The sequence below is a fragment of the Giraffa tippelskirchi genome, chromosome 3 (assembly GCF_054371585.1).
Source record: "Giraffa tippelskirchi isolate mGirTip1 chromosome 3, T2T-mGirTip1v1.2.pri, whole genome shotgun sequence".
Classification (NCBI taxonomy): domain Eukaryota; kingdom Metazoa; phylum Chordata; class Mammalia; order Artiodactyla; family Giraffidae; genus Giraffa; species Giraffa tippelskirchi.
Window position 1 is genome coordinate 180,270,078 of NC_137277.1, and position 8,495 is coordinate 180,278,572.

At 49.7% G+C, this 8,495-nt stretch overlaps 1 long non-coding RNA gene across 1 annotated transcript; it reads left to right on the top strand.

Annotated features, from left to right (window-relative positions):
• The first annotated feature begins 2,754 nt into the window (after positions 1 to 2,754).
• Positions 2,755 to 8,251, top strand: LOC145542508 (uncharacterized). Its single transcript, XR_014079903.1, has 3 exons — positions 2,755 to 2,891; positions 3,357 to 3,481; positions 7,827 to 8,251. It is a non-coding gene; the product is annotated as an uncharacterized LOC145542508 (long non-coding RNA).
• Positions 8,252 to 8,495: the final 244 nt, after the last annotated feature.

The following is an 8,495-nucleotide window of genomic DNA, read 5'->3' on the forward strand; positions in this document are numbered from 1 at the left end:
AAATATTTCTAGGGTTCATAGAGGGAAGGTTTTCAGGACAGGAGTCAGAAGCAAGTCTCTGAGATAGGTCTGTCCCCTGCACTGCCCACCCTGGGCCCAACTGGGCTGAGTCTGAGGATCCCAGGGAGTATCTGGGCAGGGATCCAGGAGGCAGGTGGAATTATGAATAAGGGCTCAGCTAATGGAGCTGCATGTGGACACTGATTTGGAGTACAGCCGATGTGCTCATTAACATCTCTGGAAACATGCCCGTGTTCACCTGGATGTGTATGCATGTTTGTTCCTCTGCCCACATGCCCGGATTTGTGTGCGAAGTGCCCAGAACTTCTGTATCGGAGGCCTAGATGAGTGACAAATATGAGTCCACACTCACTGGGCACCGTGCCCTGCTGCCTTTAGGGAGGGAACCATCTAGATTCATATGAGCCCGAAATGGAAAGGAGGTTACCTGGGGCTATGTCAACATCTGGGTCTCCATCTGGGCTCGGGTGCTTTCTAGGTATGTGACTTTAGGTAAGTCAGTTCTCTTCCCTGAGCCTCATCTGGAAACTAGAGATAATGAAGCCCACCTCGCAGAGTGCCCTGGAGACTGAGACAACAAGGGCAGGTGTGCCAAGCTGCACACAGTGAAACCCTAGGAAATGAATCAGGCGGCTCTGTGCTCAGTCAGGGCAGAGAGACCTGGGTTCAAGGAGTCATCAAGTAGGATATGTTTCAGTTGGAACTCAGAACATTGATTCTACCAGGTAGGAAGGCTGTCTAGGCAAAGGAACCAGTGAAGGCAAAGGCTGGAGACGGTACAGTGTGGAATGTTCTGGGACAGGGGGTGGTTCTGTGTAGCTGGTGTGGTGGGGGAGGATGGGAGGTGCTGTAAACTCTGGGGACCTCTAGACCCAGGGGATGGAAGTGCGGATGAAAATGTTCCAACAGGTCATGGTCAGCCAGAGCTGAGTGTGGGTCAGAGAACTGGGGTTTTTGTGACAGCAGTCAACAGGAAATGGACATGCCTGTCTTCAGAGGACTCAGATCTTCAAGACCCAGGAAGTAACTCCTAACCACTACACTTGGCATCACAAGTCCCTTTCAATGTCCCTTGTAAATGGATTCTGGAGACCTGGATGGAATCCCAAAGGGAAACAGCTCTGATTAAAGGGGGCAGAGGCAACTGACTCATAGATTGGAGGAAAGAAGTTCGTCTAGTAGAGCAGTATGCTACACTGCTAATATTATTTAAATAATTAATTGATACTAGTATCAGTGTTTCATTGATATTATTAGGAGTATAATATTAATAATAATTAATGAGCATTATAGCTAATACCTTATGCCATACACTAAACTAAGTGCTGTGAGTGTGTGTGGGTAGTGTATATATCAGTTTAATTTTATCCTCAAAAGCCCTCCTAAGGAGAATACAAGATTTATCCTCATTTTATAGATGAGGAAACTGAGGCACAGAGCAGTTGAGTTCACTAAATAAAGGAAATTGGGTGTAGGGTGGGGGCGGCCCAGACTTGGGGGTCAGATGGGGGTCAGAGTTCACATTCCCATCTGGCTCCTCATCAAGCTGTGTGGCCTTGAGCAAACGACTCTACCTTTCTGAGCCTCAGTTTCCTCCTCTGTCAATGAGGGGTGGGCTAGGACTGCTGCAGGACCCAAGGCCTAGCAGGGGCTGCAGAGATGAGAGTGCCCCCTCCCTCCATAAGGGGCAGGTGCCAAGTACCCGCTCTGGGTCCAGGCACCTTCAGGGATGCCCAGAGGAGGGGATGATCCCTTAGAGAGGGGCTGCCTTCTGGGAATTGCCAGGAGTCTGTGGAGCGCAGAAATCCAGGGATATGAAACACAAGTGCCACTGCTGGGATCCAAATACCAGCTGGCAGGGAGCAGCAGATCCCAGGAACTAACTCTGCATCTATCCGCAGAGGCGCTGAGCTCCGCAGATGAGACCGGACTCCCCAGCGCAAGGATCTCTTTGATTATTTCCTAATGATAAACATGCTGAATGCTGAAATTATATTGTCAGCAGTTAATTATCACTTGTTAAACAAGTGTGTGCCCAGATTGCGGGCTTCATTTCCATAAAGGTCTACAAAAACTTCCTTTCTGTTATTTATAAGGGCTTTCCAAAAGAGAGACACTCATTGTCAGAAACGGAGCTTTTTTAAATGCAGATTTTAAAAATAAACAGATTTTCTTGGCATTCAGTCAGGGCTCTTTGTATAAAACAGAAAACACTATCTAGTTTAAGGAAAAGAAAAGGGGGGAGGGGCGGGCACTGGTTCGTGGGGGTCCTGCAGAACTTACTGGACTTGGATCTGACTCGGGTCTGAAACAAGGAGCTCCGGCAGCCCTGTCCATCTCTCCCCTCGTGGGTTTAATCTTGGTTTGTCTGCTCTTCTGTCTCATTCTTTCTTCTGCAGTCAGGTTTTCTCAGCTTCTTACTCATCTGCAGACATGGCCCTCCTGGCTGTCGTAGACATCACACACCCTGGCATCCAAGCCCAGCGAAGATGATGGGCCAGACCCAGCTCACTGGTACCCTGGACAAATCCTTAGCCTTGCTGATGCATCTCTGTCTCCAGGGCCAAGTCCTGCCTTACACAGTCAGTATGTGTCAAAGGTCATCATAGGAGCAGATGGTAACCGTGCGAGGTATAAAAAGGACGTGTAGCTGCCATTGTTGTTGCTAGGGGATGGTTTTTATGACAATGACAACAGCAGCAGCAATTACAATAATAATACTGTTCCCTGAGCAGAGTAGGAGCCTCTGAACTGAAGAAACAAGGATGGATGACAGCTGTACTGGTCAGACCCTCACTGGGTGGCCAAGAGACCCAGAGCAGGTGCTGTGGGACCTCAGCCCTGAGCCACGAGCTCTGACTTCCTTGAATGTAAGAAGGGATCCTTGAAGGGATTAACTGAGGTCATCAGCACTCAATAGTTGCTCAATAAATGCTGGCTTGCTTTCCAGTCCAGGGACTGGTGAGTGCCCAATGAATGGAAGAAAGAACACATACTTGGTATATGGGGTGAATGAATAAGGTACCTAGTTTATAGTACTCAGCTCAGCATCTGGAACATACTATGTTCTCAATAAACATTATGTATTATGATTATTAACCTTTCAAGTTTCAGTGTGAAGCACCTGGTTAGGGAGGGGAAGGGCGGGGAGACTGGAGAGATGAGCTGGAGGGAAGAAGCCTGAGAGAGACCCAGTCACCTCTCCCTCCATCTCCAGCTGTAACTGGAGTTCTAATTTCTAATCATTTTTTTGCAATTTGAAAAGTGGTTTCTTTGGTTCCTGTGAACAGAGCTATGCTGTCAGCTCTGCTGGGTTTATCTCCAATCTTTCCCAGGAAGATCTCCATGAAAATGATGTTGCAAAAACTGATGTCTTCTAGTCAAGCAAAATGAAGAAAAAAGAAAACATCATGAAGAGGCAGGGAAAACAGGGAGAAGGAGGAGGAGAAAATGCCTGGGGGTGAGTACGGGGAGGTGATGTGAGCCTGTCATTTAGCCAGATAATTTTTTTAGCTGAGAGTTAGTTCCCTTCACTTCATAATGGACCATCTTCATGCCTCTCTGATATGAAAGGGTTTTTTTCTTACTCTTTTTGCATCCAGCCCTGGGCTCTGGGAAAATGGGGCCAATGCCAGCAAAAACTAAGACCATTCAGTGTAAAAGTAGAGGTGCCCAGAGGAAATTTACAGTCAGATTGTGAGCAGAGATGCATCTTGGCCACGCCAGGGGCAGGGCCAAATTTGTCCCAAAGGCACTGGGAGGAGAGAGGACACTGAGGTCAGAGTGACTTCCTTAGCCAGGAGAGCCTCTGCAGAGGGACAGGGCTGTCCCTGGTGGTTCCTGTGGTCCTGCTGGGTTAGGAAGATACATGACTTGATTTCCCATCACTGCACACTAACCAGTATGTGCTGGACCTTGTCTGCGGAGGTTAGAGCAGCTTTGAGCAGAACAGCATCTGGGGGTTTGTCCCACACTGACTCATGCCCCCTGTCCTGTCATCCCCTCCCTTTACCCATAGGGGCCTCTCTTGCCTCCCAGTGCCCGGAACAGGCCAGGTCCCCAGGACGTTTAAGCACCTGCTGTGTACCAAGTATAGTTTGGGTGCTGGGATGTCTATGGCAGACATAGATGACTAAGGGGACCCAGAGCCCGGGGCTGGATGGGAAAAGAATAAGAAAAAAAAAAAAAACCCTTTCATATCAGAGAGACAATGAAGATGCCCTTCAGGGTTCCCAATTTTGAAATTGAAATTAAAGCAATAACTATGTAAAGAATCAGCAGTGGTAATGAGATGAGGGCCACAGGGGGCCCATCCTGTCAGGGGAAGTTCAGGTGGGCTTCCTGGAGGGAGTGGCTTTTCTATGCTGAGACCTAATGGTCACTTAGAAGCCAGTCAGGTGAGATGCCTGGAGGATACTCCAGACAGAAGGAATAGCACCTGCAAAGGCTTGGAGGTTCGAGTGGTAGAAAAAAGGCCTGTGTGACCGGACCATCCCTCAAGTAATGGAGGGAACGAGGCAGGTGTAGAGGTCGGCTCAATCAGACTGCCCCAGGCTTCAAAGTCAGGTAAGGACTTGGGACAAGTACACTGGAAACCCCGAGCAGAGTACTAGAGTATGCTTTTGAAGCTCCCTCTAGCGGCCGTGAGGAGAATGGGCGGTTGAAAGGGAGACTGGAAGCGCACGTGAAGGATTGACTGCTGCACAGCGGCAGGAGTGCCAGTGAGCAATGATGGGGGCCTGGCCTGGACGCGGCAGAGAAGCTGTGGGTAGGGAAGGAATATTTACAGGATATTGGTATCAATGGTATCAGTGATGCTCCAGAGGTAGACATGTCGGGAGACAAAATGTTTACAAATGCAGCCCGTGCTCCATCAGCCCAGGGCAAGAGACTCCTTCTAGTAACTGGACTTCACCAGCAGAAGTCCATCTGGTCAAATCTGTGGTTTTCCAGTAGTCGTGTATGGATGTGAGAGTTGGACTATAAAGAGAGTTGAGGGCCGAAGAATTGATGCTTTTGAACTGTGGTGTTGGAGAAGACTCTTGAGAGTCCCTTGGACTGCAAGGAGATCCAACCAGTCCATCCCAAAAGAAATCAGCCCTGAATATTCATTGGAAGGACTGATGCTGAAGCTGAAGCTCCAATACTTTGGCCATCTTATGCGAAGATCTGACTCATTGGAAAAGACCCTGATGCTGGGAGTGATTGAAGGCAGGAGGAGAAGGGGACGAGAGAGGATGAGATGGTTGGATGGCATCACCGACTCGATGGACATGAGTTTGAGCAAGCTCCGGGAGTTAATGATGGACTGGCGTGCTGCAGTCCATGGGGTCACAAAGAGTCGGACACGACTGAGCTACTGAACTGAACTGAACTGAGCAACTGGACCACCAGGTGGCGCCCGACCCAGCGCGCAGGAAGGCTCACCTGGATGAGCTCCCCGCCCCACCGCCCAAGTGAGCTCCATCCTTCCACCTGCCTGTGCACCTGGGGAAACGTGCAGCGGCTACGTCCCGGGATAAGGACACGAAGGTCGGGGTCTCTGGTGGATGAACAGATCTGGGAAGAACGCAGTGGAAGAGAGGGCTGTCAGGGCCTGCCCTGCTCTCCCAGGGCCCATGCAACCCCAAGAGGGAGCAGCTCAGAGCTCAGAATGGGGAGGAGAAATGCAAATAGAATCACTGATGATCCACGTCTCCCCAGGACATTAGCAAGACCCTCAGTGCTGGCAGTGGTGTGATGTGGTCACCCCACATTCTAGTCAGTATCCATGCTCTGTCTGGAAAGGCCCAGAACAGTCACAGCTGCATGAGAACCGTGTCGGGAGTGCTCAGAGCCCCACCCTGTATCCTGGTGAGCCAGCTGGGAGCCCCAGGCCAGCCCTTGGCATCTATGTCAAGCTGGGTGGTTCCTGAGCCAGGCCTGTGACCCACTGTGAGAATAGGGGTGTCCCTAGAAGCTGCTGTGCTTCCCTTGTGGCTCAGCTAATAAAGAATCCGCCTGCAATGCGGGAGACCTGTGTTCGATCCCTGAGTTGGGAAGATCCCCTGTAGAAGGGAAAGGCTACCCACTCCAGTATTCTGGCCTGGAGAATTCCATGGACTGTATAGTCCATGGATTCGCAAAGAGTCAGACTTGACTGAGCGACTTTCACTTTCACTAGAAGCTGCTGTATAGGACTGCTGTGACAAGTAAGGGACAGCATCTCATTGAGGACAGCATCTCACACGGGGAGCCAAGCCAGCATTCAGGGCACTCACTGCCTCAACAAATGTCCACCAAAGCCCCATGTCTCAGCAACAGGGAGAAGCTCAGGTTCTAGAAAGAGGAGACACCCCAGCATTAACGGTGAACTGCAGTGTGGATGCTGAGGGTAAGTTCAGTTCAGTTCAGTTCAGTCACTCAGTCGTGTCTGACCCTATGGACTGCAGCACGCCAGGCTTCCCTGTCCATCACCCACTCCCAGAGCTTGCTCAAACTCATGTCCATCGAGTCGGTGATGCCATCCAACCATCTTATCCTCTGTCGTCCCCTTCTCCTCCTGCTTTCAATCTTTCCCAACATCAGGGTCTTTTCCAGTGAGTCAGTTCTTTGCATCAGGCAGCCAAAGTATTGGACGGTTCAGCGTCAGTCCTTCCAATGAATATTCAGGGCTGATTTCCTTTAGGATGGACTGGTTGGATCTCCTTGCAGTCCAAGGGACTCTCAAGAGTCTTCTCCAACACCACAGTTCAAAAGCATCAATTCTTCGGCGCTCAGCTTTCTTTATAGTCCAACTCTCACATCCATATATGAATACTGGAAAAATCATAGCTTTGACTAGACTGACCTTTGCTGGCAAAGTAACGTCTCTGCTTTTTAATATGCTCTCTAGGTTGGTCATAGCTTTTCTTCCAAGGAGCAAATGTCTTTTGATTTCATGGCTGCAGTCACCATCTGCAGTGATTTTGGAGCCCAAGAAAATAAAGTTTGTCACTGTTTTCACTGGAGAAGGCAATGGTACCCCGCTCCAGTACTCTTCCCTGGAAAATCCCATGGACGGAGGAGCCTGGTAGGCTGCAGACCATGGGGTCGCTAAGAGTTGGAAATGACTGAGCAACTTCACTTTCCCTTTTCACTTTCATACATTGGAGAAGGAAATGGCAACCCACTCCAGTGTTCTTGCCTGGAGAATCCCATGGACGGCAGAGCCTGGTGGGCTGCCGTCTATGGGGTCGCACAGAGTCGGACACGACTGAAGCGATTTAGCAGCAGCAGCTGTTTCCACTGACCCTGTAGAACCATTGTATTTATTATCAAAAATTATCCAAGTATAAGTGAATCCCCACAGTTCAAACCAATGATGTTCAAGGATCAACTGTATTCCCAAAAATATATTTTTAAAAAATGGATAACTGGTCAGAGCAGAGTTTCAGCTAAGAAAGACCCAAATTGGTATGTGTGGCATGTGAAGGGCACGGCTGGGATTCATAAGCACCCAGTCCTCCTCTGCCCCACCCCCAGGAGAATGGCACATCCCGTGACCTTCACATCAGGCCTGGCTGGTGAGACTTGCTTTGGCCAAGAAGACATGAATAGAGGGGGTTAGAGGTGGGGAGTGTTGCTTCCGGGAGGGACGAGGGAGCATTTCAGACCCAGGGCTCAAACTCCTGTCCCTCCTCCTTCCTGAAGTGGCCTTGTAGCCGCATGTGGGAATGCCAGCATCCCAAGATGCTTCCATCAGCCTGAATCCCTGGGGGTCTGTGATGAGCAAAGCCCTCCCTGCTCACCTCAGTGGACACGTGACACGAGCTTTGTTGTTTCAGGAGAGGGAGGAGATTATCAGAGCACACCCCTGCTTATCCTGACAGTCTGTATTAGAAGCCCAAAGTTTTCATCTGCTGCCTCAACATCTATGACCTTCTCAGGACCTCCAAGGCCCTGCCCCATCCAGCAGAAAAACCCCCCATCCAGCTAGTTCCCCAATCAGCCAGAGCAGCTGTGCTCTCCCAGATCCTCACCTAATAGGCTTCGCTGCCAGCCAGCGTGGAGTTATTCAATCAAACTCATCACATCCTCTGCGGGAACCAGGAGGCACCTCACCTGCTTGCTACTACAAAGCCTGCCTCCCACTGGCCCTCCTGGTTCACTCTGCTCCTGAGTGCAAACCGGGTGTGGTCCTGAGTGGCAGGGAACATCCTCCTGTCCCAGGCTGTGAGTGTACATGACTAATAAACTGCTGTCCCTCACATCCGTCCATTGTGTGTCTAGCCATTTTATTCTACTTAGGATGGAGGGTCCCTCCCTCACCGATGATGGGAATAGGAAATGATCAGAACACAGCCACACTAATGGGAAATGAAATATGAAAATATGTACTTGTGTATAAATTGGAAAAGAATGAGGAAAAGCACTAGCTTCTGTCTTTGGAGGTGAGAATCCAGTGCTTTACATACATTTTGCACATGTTCAGGGTTTTACAATGAGTTATATTA